The 16,082-nt window shown below is 51.8% G+C and overlaps 7 non-coding genes and 3 pseudogenes across 7 annotated transcripts; all 10 read left to right on the top strand.

Annotated features, from left to right (window-relative positions):
• Positions 1-49: 49 nt before the first annotated feature.
• Positions 50-168, top strand: LOC148151208 (5S ribosomal RNA). Its single transcript, XR_015756320.1, has one exon. It is a non-coding gene; the product is annotated as a 5S ribosomal RNA (ribosomal RNA).
• Positions 169-1,714: 1,546 nt separating this feature from the next.
• LOC148151207 (5S ribosomal RNA) lies at positions 1,715-1,823 on the top strand (annotated as a pseudogene).
• Positions 1,824-3,372: 1,549 nt separating this feature from the next.
• LOC148151206 (5S ribosomal RNA) lies at positions 3,373-3,491 on the top strand. The gene has a single exon (XR_015755754.1). It is a non-coding gene; the product is annotated as a 5S ribosomal RNA (ribosomal RNA).
• A 1,546-nt stretch (positions 3,492-5,037) lies between these two features.
• On the top strand, positions 5,038-5,156 carry LOC148151205 (5S ribosomal RNA). Its single transcript, XR_015755752.1, has one exon. It is a non-coding gene; the product is annotated as a 5S ribosomal RNA (ribosomal RNA).
• A 1,534-nt stretch (positions 5,157-6,690) lies between these two features.
• On the top strand, positions 6,691-6,809 carry LOC148151204 (5S ribosomal RNA). The gene has a single exon (XR_015755368.1). It is a non-coding gene; the product is annotated as a 5S ribosomal RNA (ribosomal RNA).
• Positions 6,810-8,355: 1,546 nt separating this feature from the next.
• On the top strand, positions 8,356-8,474 carry LOC148151203 (5S ribosomal RNA). The gene has a single exon (XR_015755395.1). It is a non-coding gene; the product is annotated as a 5S ribosomal RNA (ribosomal RNA).
• A 1,549-nt stretch (positions 8,475-10,023) lies between these two features.
• On the top strand, positions 10,024-10,142 carry LOC148151202 (5S ribosomal RNA). The gene has a single exon (XR_015755390.1). It is a non-coding gene; the product is annotated as a 5S ribosomal RNA (ribosomal RNA).
• A 1,549-nt stretch (positions 10,143-11,691) lies between these two features.
• LOC148151201 (5S ribosomal RNA) lies at positions 11,692-11,810 on the top strand (annotated as a pseudogene).
• A 1,524-nt stretch (positions 11,811-13,334) lies between these two features.
• On the top strand, positions 13,335-13,453 carry LOC148151200 (5S ribosomal RNA). The gene has a single exon (XR_015756073.1). It is a non-coding gene; the product is annotated as a 5S ribosomal RNA (ribosomal RNA).
• Positions 13,454-14,999: 1,546 nt separating this feature from the next.
• LOC148151199 (5S ribosomal RNA) lies at positions 15,000-15,108 on the top strand (annotated as a pseudogene).
• Positions 15,109-16,082: the final 974 nt, after the last annotated feature.

Genomic DNA, 16,082 nt, shown 5'->3' with positions numbered 1-16,082 from the left:
TGTGGCTGGCCAGCACGCCTTGAAGTAGGGAGAAAAGGCAGGGGCCAGCGCCTACGGCCATACTAGTCTGAAAACGCCTGATCTCGTCTGATCTCGAAAGCTAAGCAGACTCAGGCCTGGTTAGTACTTGGATGGGAGACCGGCTGGGAATACCAGGTGCAGTAGGCTTTTTCCGCCAGCAGTGGCTGCTCAAGTCACCCCTCTGCACTTGTCTTGCGCCAGGCAATGGAGCGGCAGGTTATTTTTGCTGCTGCTGCTGTGCCTGGCATCAGTCTCCTGCAGGCACGAGACACGGAGGGGAGGAGAGCGGAGCGCTGCCAAAATCAGCAAGAAAGGCGGAAAGAAAGGGATTGGGGCTGCACGCTGTCTGCAGGTGGCAGTCAGGAAAGGCGGACAATAGACAATAGGTGCAGGAGTTGGCCATTCTGCCCTTCCAGCCTGCACCACCATTCAATATGATCATGGCTGATCATCCTTAATCAGTATCCTGTTCCTGCCTTATCTCCATAACCCTTGATTCCACTATCCTTGAGAGCTCTATCCAACTCTTTCTTAAATGAATCCAGAGACTGGGCCTCCACTGCCCTCTGGGGCAGAGCATTCCACACAGCCACCACTCTCTGGGTGAAGAAGTTTCTCCTCATCTCTGTCCTAAATGGTCTACCCCGTATTTTTAAGCTGTGTCCTCTGTTTCGGCACTCACCCCGCAGCGGAAACATGTTGCCTGCCGCCAGAGTGTCCAATCCTTTGATCATCTTATATGTCTCAACCAGATCCCCTCTCAGTCTTCTAAACTCAAGGGTACACAAGCCCAGTCGCTCCAGTCTTTCAGTGTAAGGTAATCCCGCCATTCCAGGAATTGACCTCGTGAACCTACGCTGCATTCCCTCAACAGCCAGAATGTCTCTCCTCAAATTTGGAGACCAGAACTGCACACAGTACTCCAGGTGTGGTCTCACCAGGGCCCTGTACAGCTGCAGAAGGACCTCTTTGCTTCTATACTCAATCCCTCTTGTTATGAAGGCCAGCATGCTATTAGCCTTCTTCACTACCTGCTGTACCTGCATGCTTACCTTCATTGAGTGGTGTACAAGAACCCCCAGATCTCTCTGTACTGCCCCTTTACCTAAATTGATTCCACTTAGGTGGTAATCTGCCTTCCTGTTCTTGCCACCAAAGTGGTTAAGGATCCATTTATCCACGTGAAAGTGCATCTGCCATGCATCTGAGCACTCACCTAACTTGTCCAGGTCACCCTGTAATCTCCTAAGATCCTCATCACATTTCACCCTGCCACCCAGCTGATGAAATTTGCGAATGTTATTGCTAATACCATCTTGTATATCCTGAAGATAGATTGTAAAAAGCTGCGGTCCCAGTACTGATCCGTGCGGTACCCCACTGGTCAGTGCCTGGCATTCCGAAATGGAGGGGTGGAGGAGTGTGGAAGGATGAGAGAATGCAGGCTGCGGCCCTATGAAGCAGGGGGAGGGCTTGCAGTTGGCCTGTGTGGGGATGTGGGAGACTACAGGAGCCTGGTGGGCAAGGGCTGGCTGAAAGGCAGCTGGAGGGACGGAGGGAGGGAAGCACGCACGGAGGAGGAAGAGCAAAGAGAAAAGAGAAAAAAAAGCCAAAGGGGATAAAGAGAAAGAGCAAGAAAGAAAATGTGGCTGGCCAGCACGCCTTGAAGTAGGGAGAAAAGGCAGGGGCCAGCGCCTATGGCCATACTAGTCTGAAAACGCCTGATCTCGGAAGCTAAGCAGACTCAGGCCTGGTTAGTACTTGGATGGGTGACCGCCTGGGAATACCAGGTGCAGTAGGCTTTTTCCGCCAGCAGTGGCTGCTCAAGTCACCCCTCTGCACTTGTCTTGTGCCAGGCAATGGAGCGGCAGGTTATTTTTGCTGCTGCTGCTGCTGTGCCTGGCATCAGTCTCCTGCAGGCACGAGACACGGAGGGGAGGAGAGCGGAGCGCTGCCAAAATCAGCAAGAAAGGCGGAAAGAAAGGGATTGGGGCTGCACGCTGTCTGCGGGTGGCAGTCAGGAAAGGCGGACAATAGACAATAGGTGCAGGAGTTGGCCATTCTGCCCTTCCAGCCTGCACCACCATTCAATATGATCATGGCTGATCATCCTTAATCAGTATCCTGTTCCTGCCTTATCTCCATAACCCTTGATTCCACTATCCTTGAGAGCTCTATCCAACTCTTTCTTAAATGAATCCAGAGACTGGGCCTCCACTGCCCTCTGGGGCAGAGCATTCCACACAGCCACCACTCTCTGGGTGAAGAAGTTTCTCCTCATCTCTGTCCTAAATGGTCTACCCCGTATTTTTAAGCTGTGTCCTCTGTTTCGGCACTCACCCCGCAGCGGAAACATGTTGCCTGCCGCCAGAGTGTCCAATCCTTTGATCATCTTATATGTCTCAACCAGATCCCCTCTCAGTCTTCTAAACTCAAGGGTACACAAGCCCAGTCGCTCCAGTCTTTCAGTGTAAGGTAATCCCGCCATTCCAGGAATTGACCTCGTGAACCTACGCTGCATTCCCTCAATAGCCAGAATGTCTCTCCTCAAATTTGGAGACCAGAACTGCACACAGTACTCCAGGTGTGGTCTCACCAGGGCCCTGTACAGCTGCAGAAGGACCTCTTTGCTTCTATACTCAATCCCTCTTGTTATGAAGGCCAGCATGCTATTAGCCTTCTTCACTACCTGCTGTACCTGCATGCTTACCTTCATTGAGTGGTGTACAAGAACCCCCAGATCTCTCTGTACTGCCCCTTTACCTAAATTGATTCCACTTAGGTGGTAATCTGCCTTCCTGTTCTTGCCACCAAAGTGGATAAGGATCCATTTATCCACGTGAAAGTGCATCTGCCATGCATCTGAGCACTCACCTAACTTGTCCAGGTCACCCTGTAATCTCCTAACATCCTCATCACATTTCACCCTGCCACCCAGCTGATGAAATTTGCGAGTGTTATTGCTAATACCATCTTGTATATCCTGAAGATAGATTGTAAAAAGCTGCGGTCCCAGTACTGATCCGTGCGGTACCCCACTGGTCAGTGCCTGGCATTCCGAAATGGAGGGGTGGAGGAGTGTGGAAGGATGAGAGAATGCAGGCTGCGGCCCTATGAAGCAGGGGGAGGGCTTGCAGTTGGCCTGTGTGGGGATGTGGGAGACTACAGGAGCCTGGTGGGCAAGGGCTGGCTGAAAGGCAGCTGGAGGGACGGTGGGAGGGAAGCACGCACGGAGGAGGAAGAGCAAAGAGAAAAGAGAAAAAAAAGCCAAAGGGGATAAAGAGAAAGAGCAAGAAAGAAAATGTGGCTGGCCAGCACGCCTTGAATTAGGGAGAAAAGGCAGGGGCCAGCGCCTACGGCCATACTAGTCTGAAAACGCCCGATCTCGTCTGATCTTGGAAGCTAAGCAGACTCAGGCCTGGTTAGTACTTGGCTGGGAGACCGCCTGGGAATACCAGGTGCAGTAGGCTTTTTCCGCCAGCAGTGGCTGCTCAAGTCACCCCTCTGCACTTGTCTTGTGCCAGGCAATGGAGCGGCAGGTTATTTTTGCTGCTGCTGCTGTGCCTGGCATCAGTCTCCTGCAGGCACGAGACACGGAGGGGAGGAGAGCGGAGCGCTGCCAAAATCAGCAAGAAAGGCGGAAAGAAAGGGATTGGGGCTGCACGCTGTCTGCGGGTGGCAGTCAGGAAAGGCGGACAATAGACAATAGGTGCAGGAGTTGGCCATTCTGCCCTTCCAGCCTGCACCACCATTCAATATGATCATGGCTGATCATCCTTAATCAGTATCCTGTTCCTGCCTTATCTCCATAACCCTTGATTCCACTATCCTTGAGAGCTCTATCCAACTCTTTCTTAAATGAATCCAGAGACTGGGCCTCCACTGCCCTCTGGGGCAGAGCATTCCACACAGCCACCACTCTCTGGGTGAAGAAGTTTCTCCTCATCTCTGTCCTAAATGGTCTACCCCGTATTTTTAAGCTGTGTCCTCTGTTTCGGCACTCACCCCGCAGCGGAAACATGTTGCCTGCCGCCAGAGTGTCCAATCCTTTGATCATCTTATATGTCTCAACCAGATCCCCTCTCAGTCTTCTAAACTCAAGGGTACACAAGCCCAGTCGCTCCAGTCTTTCAGTGTAAGGTAATCCCGCCATTCCAGGAATTGACCTCGTGAACCTACGCTGCATTCCCTCAATAGCCAGAATGTCTCTCCTCAAATTTGGAGACCAGAACTGCACACAGTACTCCAGGTGTGGTCTCACCAGGGCCCTGTACAGCTGCAGAAGAACCTCTTTGCTTCTATACTCAATCCCTCTTGTTATGAAGGCCAGCATGCTATTAGCCTTCTTCACTACCTGCTGTACCTGCATGCTTACCTTCATTGAGTGGTGTACAAGAACCCCCAGATCTCTCTGTACTGCCCCTTTACCTAAATTGATTCCACTTAGGTGGTAATCTGCCTTCCTGTTCTTGCCACCAAAGTGGATAAGGATCCATTTATCCACGTGAAAGTGCATCTGCCATGCATCTGAGCACTCACCTAACTTGTCCAGGTCACCCTGTAATCTCCTAACATCCTCATCACATTTCACCCTGCCACCCAGCTGATGAAATTTGCGAATGTTATTGCTAATACCATCTTGTATATCCTGAAGATAGATTGTAAAAAGCTGCGGTCCCAGTACTGATCCGTGCGGTACCCCACTGGTCAGTGCCTGGCATTCCGAAATGGAGGGGTGGAGGAGTGTGGAAGGATGAGAGAATGCAGGCTGCGGCCCTATGAAGCAGGGGGAGGGCTTGCAGTTGGCCTGTGTGGGGATGTGGGAGACTACAGGAGCCTGGTGGGCAAGGGCTGGCTGAAAGGCAGCTGGAGGGACGGTGGGAGGGAAGCACGCACGGAGGAGGAAGAGCAAAGAGAAAAGAGAAAAAAAAGCCAAAGGGGATAAAGAGAAAGAGCAAGAAAGAAAATGTGGCTGGCCAGCACGCCTTGAAGTAGGGAGAAAAGGCAGGGGCCAGCGCCTACGGCCATACTAGTCTGAAAACGCCCGATCTCGTCTGATCTTGGAAGCTAAGCAGACTCAGGCCTGGTTAGTACTTGGCTGGGAGACCGCCTGGGAATACCAGGTGCAGTAGGCTTTTTCCGCCAGCAGTGGCTGCTCAAGTCACCCCTCTGCACTTGTCTTGTGCCAGGCAATGGAGCGGCAGGTTATTTTTGCTGCTGCTGCTGTGCCTGGCATCAGTCTCCTGCAGGCACGAGACACGGAGGGGAGGAGAGCGGAGCGCTGCCAAAATCAGCAAGAAAGGGATTGGGGCTGCACGCTGTCTGCGGGTGGCAGTCAGGAAAGGCGGACAATAGACAATAGGTGCAGGAGTTGGCCATTCTGCCCTTCCAGCCTGCACCACCATTCAATATGATCATGGCTGATCATCCTTAATCAGTATCCTGTTCCTGCCTTATCTCCATAACCCTTGATTCCACTATCCTTGAGAGCTCTATCCAACTCTTTCTTAAATGAATCCAGAGACTGGGCCTCCACTGCCCTCTGGGGCAGAGCATTCCACACAGCCACCACTCTCTGGGTGAAGAAGTTTCTCCTCATCTCTGTCCTAAATGGTCTACCCCGTATTTTTAAGCTGTGTCCTCTGTTTCGGCACTCACCCCGCAGCGGAAACATGTTGCCTGCCGCCAGAGTGTCCAATCCTTTGATCATCTCATATGTCTCAACCAGATCCCCTCTCAGTCTTCTAAACTCAAGGGTACACAAGCCCAGTCGCTCCAGTCTTTCAGTGTAAGGTAATCCCGCCATTCCAGGAATTGACCTCGTGAACCTACGCTGCATTCCCTCAATAGCCAGAATGTCTCTCCTCAAATTTGGAGACCAGAACTGCACACAGTACTCCAGGTGTGGTCTCACCAGGGCCCTGTACAGCTGCAGAAGGACCTCTTTGCTTCTATACTCAATCCCTCTTGTTATGAAGGCCAGCATGCTATTAGCCTTCTTCACTACCTGCTGTACCTGCATGCTTACCTTCATTGAGTGGTGTACAAGAACCCCCAGATCTCTCTGTACTGCCCCTTTACCTAAATTGATTCCACTTAGGTGGTAATCTGCCTTCCTGTTCTTGCCACCAAAGTGGATAAGGATCCATTTATCCACGTGAAAGTGCATCTGCCATGCATCTGAGCACTCACCTAACTTATCCAGGTCACCCTGTAATCTCCTAACATCCTCATCACATTTCACCCTGCCACCCAGCTGATGAAATTTGCGAGTGTTATTGCTAATACCATCTTGTATATCCTGAAGATAGATTGTAAAAAGCTGCGGTCCCAGTACTGATCCGTGCGGTACCCCACTGGTCAGTGCCTGGCATTCCGAAATGGAGGGGTGGAGGAGTGTGGAAGGATGAGAGAATGCAGGCTGCGGCCCTATGAAGCAGGGGGAGGGCTTGCAGTTGGCCTGTGTGGGGATGTGGGAGACTACAGGAGCCTGGTGGGCAAGGGCTGGCTGAAAGGCAGCTGGAGGGACGGAGGGAGGGAAGCACGCACGGAGGAGGAAGAGCAAAGAGAAAAGAGAAAAAAAAGCCAAAGGGGATAAAGAGAAAGAGCAAGAAAGAAAATGTGGCTGGCCAGCACGCCTTGAAGTAGGGAGAAAAGGCAGGGGCCAGCACCTACGGCCATACTAGTCTGAAAACGCCCGATCTCGTCTGATCTCGGAAGCTAAGCAGACTCAGGCCTGGTTAGTACTTGGATGGGAGACCGCCTGGGAATACCAGGTGCAGTAGGCTTTTTCCGCCAGCAGTGGCTGCTCAAGTCACCCCTCTGCACTTGTCTTGTGCCAGGCAATGGAGCGGCAGGTTATTTTTGCTGCTGCTGCTGTGCCTGGCATCAGTCTCCTGCAGGCACGAGACACGGAGGGGAGGAGAGCGGAGCGCTGCCAAAATCAGCAAGAAAGGCGGAAAGAAAGGGATTGGGGCTGCACGCTGTCTGCGGGTGGCAGTCAGGAAAGGCGGACAATAGACAATAGGTGCAGGAGTTGGCCATTCTGCCCTTCCAGCCTGCACCACCATTCAATATGATCATGGCTGATCATCCTTAATCAGTATCCTGTTCCTGCCTTATCTCCATAACCCTTGATTCCACTATCCTTGAGAGCTCTATCCAACTCTTTCTTAAATGAATCCAGAGACTGGGCCTCCACTGCCCTCTGGGGCAGAGCATTCCACACAGCCACCACTCTCTGGGTGAAGAAGTTTCTCCTCATCTCTGTCCTAAATGGTCTACCCCGTATTTTTAAGCTGTGTCCTCTGTTTCGGCACTCACCCCGCAGCGGAAACATGTTGCCTGCCGCCAGAGTGTCCAATCCTTTGATCATCTTATATGTCTCAACCAGATCCCCTCTCAGTCTTCTAAACTCAACGGTACACAAGCCCAGTCGCTCCAGTCTTTCAGTGTAAGGTAATCCCGCCATTCCAGGAATTGACCTCGTGAACCTACGCTGCATTCCCTCAATAGCCAGAATGTCTCTCCTCAAATTTGGAGACCAGAACTGCACACAGTACTCCAGGTGTGGTCTCACCAGGGCCCTGTACAGCTGCAGAAGAACCTCTTTGCTTCTATACTCAATCCCTCTTGTTATGAAGGCCAGCATGCTATTAGCCTTCTTCACTACCTGCTGTACCTGCATGCTTACCTTCATTGAGTGGTGTACAAGAACCCCCAGATCTCTCTGTACTGCCCCTTTACCTAAATTGATTCCACTTAGGTGGTAATCTGCCTTCCTGTTCTTGCCACCAAAGTGGATAAGGATCCATTTATCCACGTGAAAGTGCATCTGCCATGCATCTGAGCACTCACCTAACTTGTCCAGGTCACCCTGTAATCTCCTAACATCCTCATCACATTTCACCCTGCCACCCAGCTGATGAAATTTGCGAATGTTATTGCTAATACCATCTTGTATATCCTGAAGATAGATTGTAAAAAGCTGCGGTCCCAGTACTGATCCGTGCGGTACCCCACTGGTCAGTGCCTGGCATTCCGAAATGGAGGGGTGGAGGAGTGTGGAAGGATGAGAGAATGCAGGCTGCGGCCCTATGAAGCAGGGGGAGGGCTTGCAGTTGGCCTGTGTGGGGATGTGGGAGACTACAGGAGCCTGGTGGGCAAGGGCTGGCTGAAAGGCAGCTGGAGGGACGGAGGGAGGGAAGCACGCACGGAGGAGGAAGAGCAAAGAGAAAAGAGAAAAAAAAGCCAAAGGGGATAAAGAGAAAGAGCAAGAAAGAAAATGTGGCTGGCCAGCACGCCTTGAAGTAGGGAGAAAAGGCAGGGGTCAGCGCCTACGGCCATACTAGCCTGAAAACGCCCGATCTCGTCTGATCTCGGAAGCTAAGCAGACTCAGGCCTGGTTAGTACTTGGATGGGAGACCGCCTGGGAATACCAGGTGCAGTAGGCTTTTTCCGCCAGCAGTGGCTGCTCAAGTCACCCCTCTGCACTTGTCTTGTGCCAGGCAATGGAGCGGCAGGTTATTTTTGCTGCTGCTGCTGCTGTGCCTGGCATCAGTCTCCTGCAGGCACGAGACATGGAGGGGAGGAGAGCGGAGCGCTGCCAAAATCAGCAAGAAAGGCGGAAAGAAAGGGATTGGGGCTGCACGCTGTCTGCGGGTGGCAGTCAGGAAAGGCGGACAATAGACAATAGGTGCAGGAGTTGGCCATTCTGCCCTTCCAGCCTGCACCACCATTCAATATGATCATGGCTGATCATCCTTAATCAGTATCCTGTTCCTGCCTTATCTCCATAACCCTTGATTCCACTATCCTTGAGAGCTCTATCCAACTCTTTCTTAAATGAATCCAGAGACTGGGCCTCCACTGCCCTCTGGGGCAGAGCATTCCACACAGCCACCACTCTCTGGGTGAAGAAGTTTCTCCTCATCTCTGTCCTAAATGGTCTACCCCGTATTTTTAAGCTGTGTCCTCTGTTTCGGCACTCACCCCGCAGCGGAAACATGTTGCCTGCCGCCAGAGTGTCCAATCCTTTGATCATCTTATATGTCTCAACCAGATCCCCTCTCAGTCTTCTAAACTCAAGGGTACACAAGCCCAGTCGCTCCAGTCTTTCAGTGTAAGGTAATCCCGCCATTCCAGGAATTGACCTCGTGAACCTACGCTGCATTCCCTCAATAGCCAGAATGTCTCTCCTCAAATTTGGAGACCAGAACTGCACACAGTACTCCAGGTGTGGTCTCACCAGGGCCCTGTACAGCTGCAGAAGGACCTCTTTGCTTCTATACTCAATCCCTCTTGTTATGAAGGCCAGCATGCTATTAGCCTTCTTCACTACCTGCTGTACCTGCATGCTTCCCTTCATTGAGTGGTGTACAAGAACCCCCAGATCTCTCTGTACTGCCCCTTTACCTAAATTGATTCCACTTAGGTGGTAATCTGCCTTCCTGTTCTTGCCACCAAAGTGGATAAGGATCCATTTATCCACGTGAAAGTGCATCTGCCATGCATCTGAGCACTCACCTAACTTGTCCAGGTCACCCTGTAATCTCCTAAGATCCTCATCACATTTCACCCTGCCACCCAGCTGATGAAATTTGCGAATGTTATTGCTAATACCATCTTGTATATCCTGAAGATAGATTGTAAAAAGCTGCGGTCCCAGTACTGATCCGTGCGGTACCCCACTGGTCAGTGCCTGGCATTCCGAAATGGAGGGGTGGAGGAGTGTGGAAGGATGAGAGAATGCAGGCTGCGGCCCTATGAAGCAGGGGGAGGGCTTGCAGTTGGCCTGTGTGGGGATGTGGGAGACTACAGGAGCCTGGTGGGCAAGGGCTGGCTGAAAGGCAGCTGGAGGGACGGAGGGAGGGAAGCACGCACGGAGGAGGAAGAGCAAAGAGAAAAGAGAAAAAAAAGCCAAAAGGGATAAAGAGAAAGAGCAAGAAAGAAAATGTGGCTGGCCAGCACGCCTTGAAGTAGGGAGAAAAGGCAGGGGTCAGCGCCTACGGCCATACTAGCCTGAAAACGCCCGATCTCGTCTGATCTCGGAAGCTAAGCAGACTCAGGCCTGGTTAGTACTTGGATGGGAGACCGCCTGGGAATACCAGGTGCAGTAGGCTTTTTCCGCCAGCAGTGGCTGCTCAAGTCACCCCTCTGCACTTGTCTTGTGCCAGGCAATGGAGCGGCAGGTTATTTTTGCTGCTGCTGCTGCTGTGCCTGGCATCAGTCTCCTGCAGGCACGAGACACGGAGGGGAGGAGAGCGGAGCGCTGCCAAAATCAGCAAGAAAGGCGGAAAGAAAGGGATTGGGGCTGCACGCTGTCTGCGGGTGGCAGTCAGGAAAGGCGGACAATAGACAATAGGTGCAGGAGTTGGCCATTCTGCCCTTCCAGCCTGCACCACCATTCAATATGATCATGGCTGATCATCCTTAATCAGTATCCTGTTCCTGCCTTATCTCCATAACCCTTGATTCCACTATCCTTGAGAGCTCTATCCAACTCTTTCTTAAATGAATCCAGAGACTGGGCCTCCACTGCCCTCTGGGGCAGAGCATTCCACACAGCCACCACTCTCTGGGTGAAGAAGTTTCTCCTCATCTCTGTCCTAAATGGTCTACCCCGTATTTTTAAGCTGTGTCCTCTGTTTCGGCACTCACCCCGCAGCGGAAACATGTTGCCTGCCGCCAGAGTGTCCAATCCTTTGATCATCTTATATGTCTCAACCAGATCCCCTCTCAGTCTTCTAAACTCAAGGGTACACAAGCCCAGTCGCTCCAGTCTTTCAGTGTAAGGTAATCCCGCCATTCCAGGAATTGACCTCGTGAACCTACGCTGCATTCCCTCAATAGCCAGAATGTCTCTCCTCAAATTTGGAGACCAGAACTGCACACAGTACTCCAGGTGTGGTCTCACCAGGGCCCTGTACAGCTGCAGAAGGACCTCTTTGCTTCTATACTCAATCCCTCTTGTTATGAAGGCCAGCATGCTATTAGCCTTCTTCACTACCTGCTGTACCTGCATGCTTACCTTCATTGAGTGGTGTACAAGAACCCCCAGATCTCTCTGTACTGCCCCTTTACCTAAATTGATTCCACTTAGGTGGTAATCTGCCTTCCTGTTCTTGCCACCAAAGTGGTTAAGGATCCATTTATCCACGTGAAAGTGCATCTGCCATGCATCTGAGCACTCACCTAACTTGTCCAGGTCACCCTGTAATCTCCTAACATCCTCATCACATTTCACCCTGCCACCCAGCTGATGAAATTTGCGAATGTTATTGCTAATACCATCTTGTATATCCTGAAGATAGATTGTAAAAAGCTGCGGTCCCAGTACTGATCCGTGCGGTACCCCACTGGTCAGTGCCCGGCATTCCGAAATGGAGGGGTGGAGGAGTGTGGAAGGATGAGAGAATGCAGGCTGCGGCCCTATGAAGCAGGGGGAGGGCTTGCAGTTGGCCTGTGTGGGGATGTGGGAGACTACAGGAGCCTGGTGGGCAAGGGCTGGCTGAAAGGCAGCTGGAGGGACGGAGGGAGGGAAGCACGCACGGAGGAGGAAGAGCAAAGAGAAAAGAGAAAAAAAAGCCAAAGGGGAGAAAGAGAAAGAGCAACAAAGAAAATGTGGCTGGCCAGCACGCCTTGAAGTAGGGAGAAAAGGCAGGGGCCAGTGCCTACGGCCATACTAGTCTGAAAACGCCCGACCTTGTCTGATCTCGGAAGCTAAGCAGACTCAGGCCTGGTTAGTACTTGGATGGGAGACTGCCTGGGAATACCAGGTGCAGTAGGCTTTTTCCGCCAGCAGTGGCTGCTCAAGTCACCCCTCTGCACTTGTCTTGTGCCAGGCAATGGAGCGGCAGGTTATTTTTGCTGCTGCTGCTGTGCCTGGCATCAGTCTCCTGCAGGCACGAGACACGGAGGGGAGGAGAGCGGAGCGCTGCCAAAATCAGCAAGAAAGGCGGAAAGAAAGGGATTGGGGCTGCACGCTGTCTGCGGGTGGCTGTCAGGAAAGGCGGACAATAGACAATAGGTGCAGGAGTTGGCCATTCTGCCCTTCCAGCCTGCACCACCATTCAATATGATCATGGCTGATCATCCTTAATCAGTATCCTGTTCCTGCCTTATCTCCATAACCCTTGATTCCACTATCCTTGAGAGCTCTATCCAACTCTTTCTTAAATGAATCCAGAGACTGGGCCTCCACTGCCCTCTGGGGCAGAGCATTCCACACAGCCACCACTCTCTGGGTGAAGAAGTTTCTCCTCATCTCTGTCCTAAATGGTCTACCCCGTATTTTTAAGCTGTGTCCTCTGTTTCGGCACTCACCCCGCAGCGGAAACATGTTGCCTGCCGCCAGAGTGTCCAATCCTTTGATCATCTTATATGTCTCAACCAGATCCCCTCTCAGTCTTCTAAACTCAAGGGGACACAAGCCCAGTCGCTCCAGTCTTTCAGTGTAAGGTAATCCCGCCATTCCAGGAATTGACCTCGTGAACCCACGCTGCATTCCCTCAAATTTGGAGACCAGAACTGCACACAGTACTCCAGGTGTGGTCTCACCAGGGCCCTGTACAGCTGCAGAAGAACCTCTTTGCTTCTATACTCAATCCCTCTTGTTATGAAGGCCAGCATGCTATTAGCCTTCTTCACTACCTGCTGTACCTGCATGCTTACCTTCATTGAGTGGTGTACAAGAACCCCCAGATCTCTCTGTACTGCCCCTTTACCTAAATTGATTCCACTTAGGTGGTAATCTGCCTTCCTGTTCTTGCCACCAAAGTGGATAAGGATCCATTTATCCACGTGAAAGTGCATCTGCCATGCATCTGAGCACTCACCTAACTTGTCCAGGTCACCCTGTAATCTCCTAACATCCTCATCACATTTCACCCTGCCACCCAGCTGATGAAATTTGCGAATGTTATTGCTAATACCATCTTGTATATCCTGAAGATAGATTGTAAAAAGCTGCGGTCCCAGTACTGATCCGTGCGGTACCCCACTGGTCAGTGCCCGGCATTCCGAAATGGAGGGGTGGAGGAGTGTGGAAGGATGAGAGAATGCAGGCTGCGGCCCTATGAAGCAGGGGGAGGGCTTGCAGTTGGCCTGTGTGGGGATGTGGGAGACTACAGGAGCCTGGTGGGCAAGGGCTGGCTGAAAGGCAGCTGGAAGGACGGAGGGAGGGAAGCACGCACGGAGGAGGAAGAGCAAAGAGAAAAGAGAAAAAAAAGCCAAAGGGGATAAAGAGAAAGAGCAAGAAAGAAAATGTGGCTGGCCAGCACGCCTTGAAGTAGGGAGAAAAGGCAGGGACCAGTGCCTACGGCCATACTAGTCTGAAAACACCCGATCTCGTCTGATCTCGGAAACTAAGCAGACTCAGGCCTGCTTAGTACTTGGATGGGAGACCGCCTGGGAATACCAGGTGCAGTAGGCTTTTTCTGCCAGCAGTGGCTGCTCAAGTCACCCCTCTGCACTTGTCTTGTGCCAGGCAATGGAGCGGCAGGTTATTTTTGCTGCTGCTGCTGTGCCTGGCATCAGTCTCCTGCAGGCACGAGACACGGAGGGGAGGAGAGCGGAGCGCTGCCAAAATCAGCAAGAAAGGCGGAAAGAAAGGGATTGGGGCTGCACGCTGTCTGCGGGTGGCAGTCAGGAAAGGCGGACAATAGACAATAGGTGCAGGAGTTGGCCATTCTGCCCTTCCAGCCTGCACCACCATTCAATATGATCATGGCTGATCATCCTTAATCAGTATCCTGTTCCTGCCTTATCTCCATAACCCTTGATTCCACTATCCTTGAGAGCTCTATCCAACTCTTTCTTAAATGAATCCAGAGACTGGGCCTCCACTGCCCTCTGGGGCAGAGCATTCCACACAGCCACCACTCTCTGGGTGAAGAAGTTTCTCCTCATCTCTGTCCTAAATGGTCTACCCCGTATTTTTAAGCTGTGTCCTCTGTTTCGGCACTCACCCCGCAGCGGAAACATGTTGCCTGCCGCCAGAGTGTCCAATCCTTTGATCATCTTATATGTCTCAACCAGATCCCCTCTCAGTCTTCTAAACTCAAGGGTACACAAGCCCAGTCGCTCCAGTCTTTCAGTGTAAGGTAATCCCGCCATTCCAGGAATTGACCTCGTGAACCTACGCTGCATTCCCTCAATAGCCAGAATGTCTCTCCTCAAATTTGGAGACCAGAACTGCACACAGTACTCCAGGTGTGGTCTCACCAGGGCCCTGTACAGCTGCAGAAGGACCTCTTTGCTTCTATACTCAATCCCTCTTGTTATGAAGGCCAGCATGCTATTAGCCTTCTTCACTACCTGCTGTACCTGCATGCTTACCTTCATTGAGTGGTGTACAAGAACCCCCAGATCTCTCTGTACTGCCCCTTTACCTAAATTGATTCCACTTAGGTGGTAATCTGCCTTCCTGTTCTTGCCACCAAAGTGGATAAGGATCCATTTATCCACGTGAAAGTGCATCTGCCATGCATCTGAGCACTCACCTAACTTGTCCAGGTCACCCTGTAATCTCCTAACATCCTCATCACATTTCACCCTGCCACCCAGCTGATGAAATTTGCGAGTGTTATTGCTAATACCATCTTGTATATCCTGAAGATAGATTGTAAAAAGCTGCGGTCCCAGTACTGATCCGTGCGGTACCCCACTGGTCAGTGCCTGGCATTCCGAAATGGAGGGGTGGAGGAGTGTGGAAGGATGAGAGAATGCAGGCTGCGGCCCTATGAAGCAGGGGGAGGGCTTGCAGTTGGCCTGTGTGGGGATGTGGGAGACTACAGGAGCCTGGTGGGCAAGGGCTGGCTGAAAGGCAGCTGGAGGGACGGAGGGAGGGAAGCACGCACGGAGGAGGAAGAGCAAAGAGAAAAGAGAAAAAAAAGCCAAAGGGGATAAAGAGAAAGAGCAAGAAAGAAAATGTGGCTGGCCAGCACGCCTTGAAGTAGGGAGAAAAGGCAGGGGCCAGCGCCTACGGCCATACTAGTCTGAAAACGTCTGATCTCGGAAGCTAAGCAGACTCAGGCCTGGTTAGTACTTGGATGGGAGACCGCCTGGGAATACCAGGTGCAGTAGGCTTTTTCCGCCAGCAGTGGCTGCTCAAGTCACCCCTCTGCACTTGTCTTGCGCCAGGCAATGGAGCGGCAGGTTATTTTTGCTGCTGCTGCTGTGCCTGGCATCAGTCTCCTGCAGGCACGAGACACGGAGGGGAGGAGAGCGGAGCGCTGCCAAAATCAGCAAGAAAGGCGGAAAGAAAGGGATTGGGGCTGCACGCTGTCTGCGGGTGGCAGTCAGGAAAGGCGGACAATAGACAATAGGTGCAGGAGTTGGCCATTCTGCCCTTCCAGCCTGCACCACCATTCAATATGATCATGGCTGATCATCCTTAATCAGTATCCTGTTCCTGCCTTATCTCCATAACCCTTGATTCCACTATCCTTGAGAGCTCTATCCAACTCTTTCTTAAATGAATCCAGAGACTGGGCCTCCACTGCCCTCTGGGGCAGAGCATTCCACACAGCCACCACTCTCTGGGTGAAGAAGTTTCTCCTCATCTCTGTCCTAAATGGTCTACCCCGTATTTTTAAGCTGTGTCCTCTGTTTCGGCACTCACCCCGCAGCGGAAACATGTTGCCTGCCGCCAGAGTGTCCAATCCTTTGATCATCTTATATGTCTCAACCAGATCCCCTCTCAGTCTTCTAAACTCAAGGGTACACAAGCCCAGTCGCTCCAGTCTTTCAGTGTAAGGTAATCCCGCCATTCCAGGAATTGACCTCGTGAACCTACGCTGCATTCCCTCAATAGCCAGAATGTCTCTCCTCAAATTTGGAGACCAGAACTGCACACAGTACTCCAGGTGTGGTCTCACCAGGGCCCTGTACAGCTGCAGAAGAACCTCTTTGCTTCTATACTCAATCCCTCTTGTTATGAAGGCCAGCATGCTATTAGCCTTCTTCACTACCTGCTGTACCTGCATGCTTACCTTCATTGAGTGGTGTACAAGAACCCCCAGATCTCTCTGTACTGCCCCTTTACCTAAATTGATTCCACT

The sequence above is a fragment of the Chiloscyllium plagiosum genome, unplaced genomic scaffold (genome assembly GCF_037043375.1).
Source record: "Chiloscyllium plagiosum isolate Xiang-an unplaced genomic scaffold, Cpla_swu_hap1 HiC_scaffold_3, whole genome shotgun sequence".
Taxonomy (NCBI): Eukaryota; Metazoa; Chordata; class Chondrichthyes; order Orectolobiformes; family Hemiscylliidae; genus Chiloscyllium; species Chiloscyllium plagiosum.
Note: the sequence above shows the minus strand (reverse complement) of the source record. Positions and strands in the feature narration are given on the sequence as shown.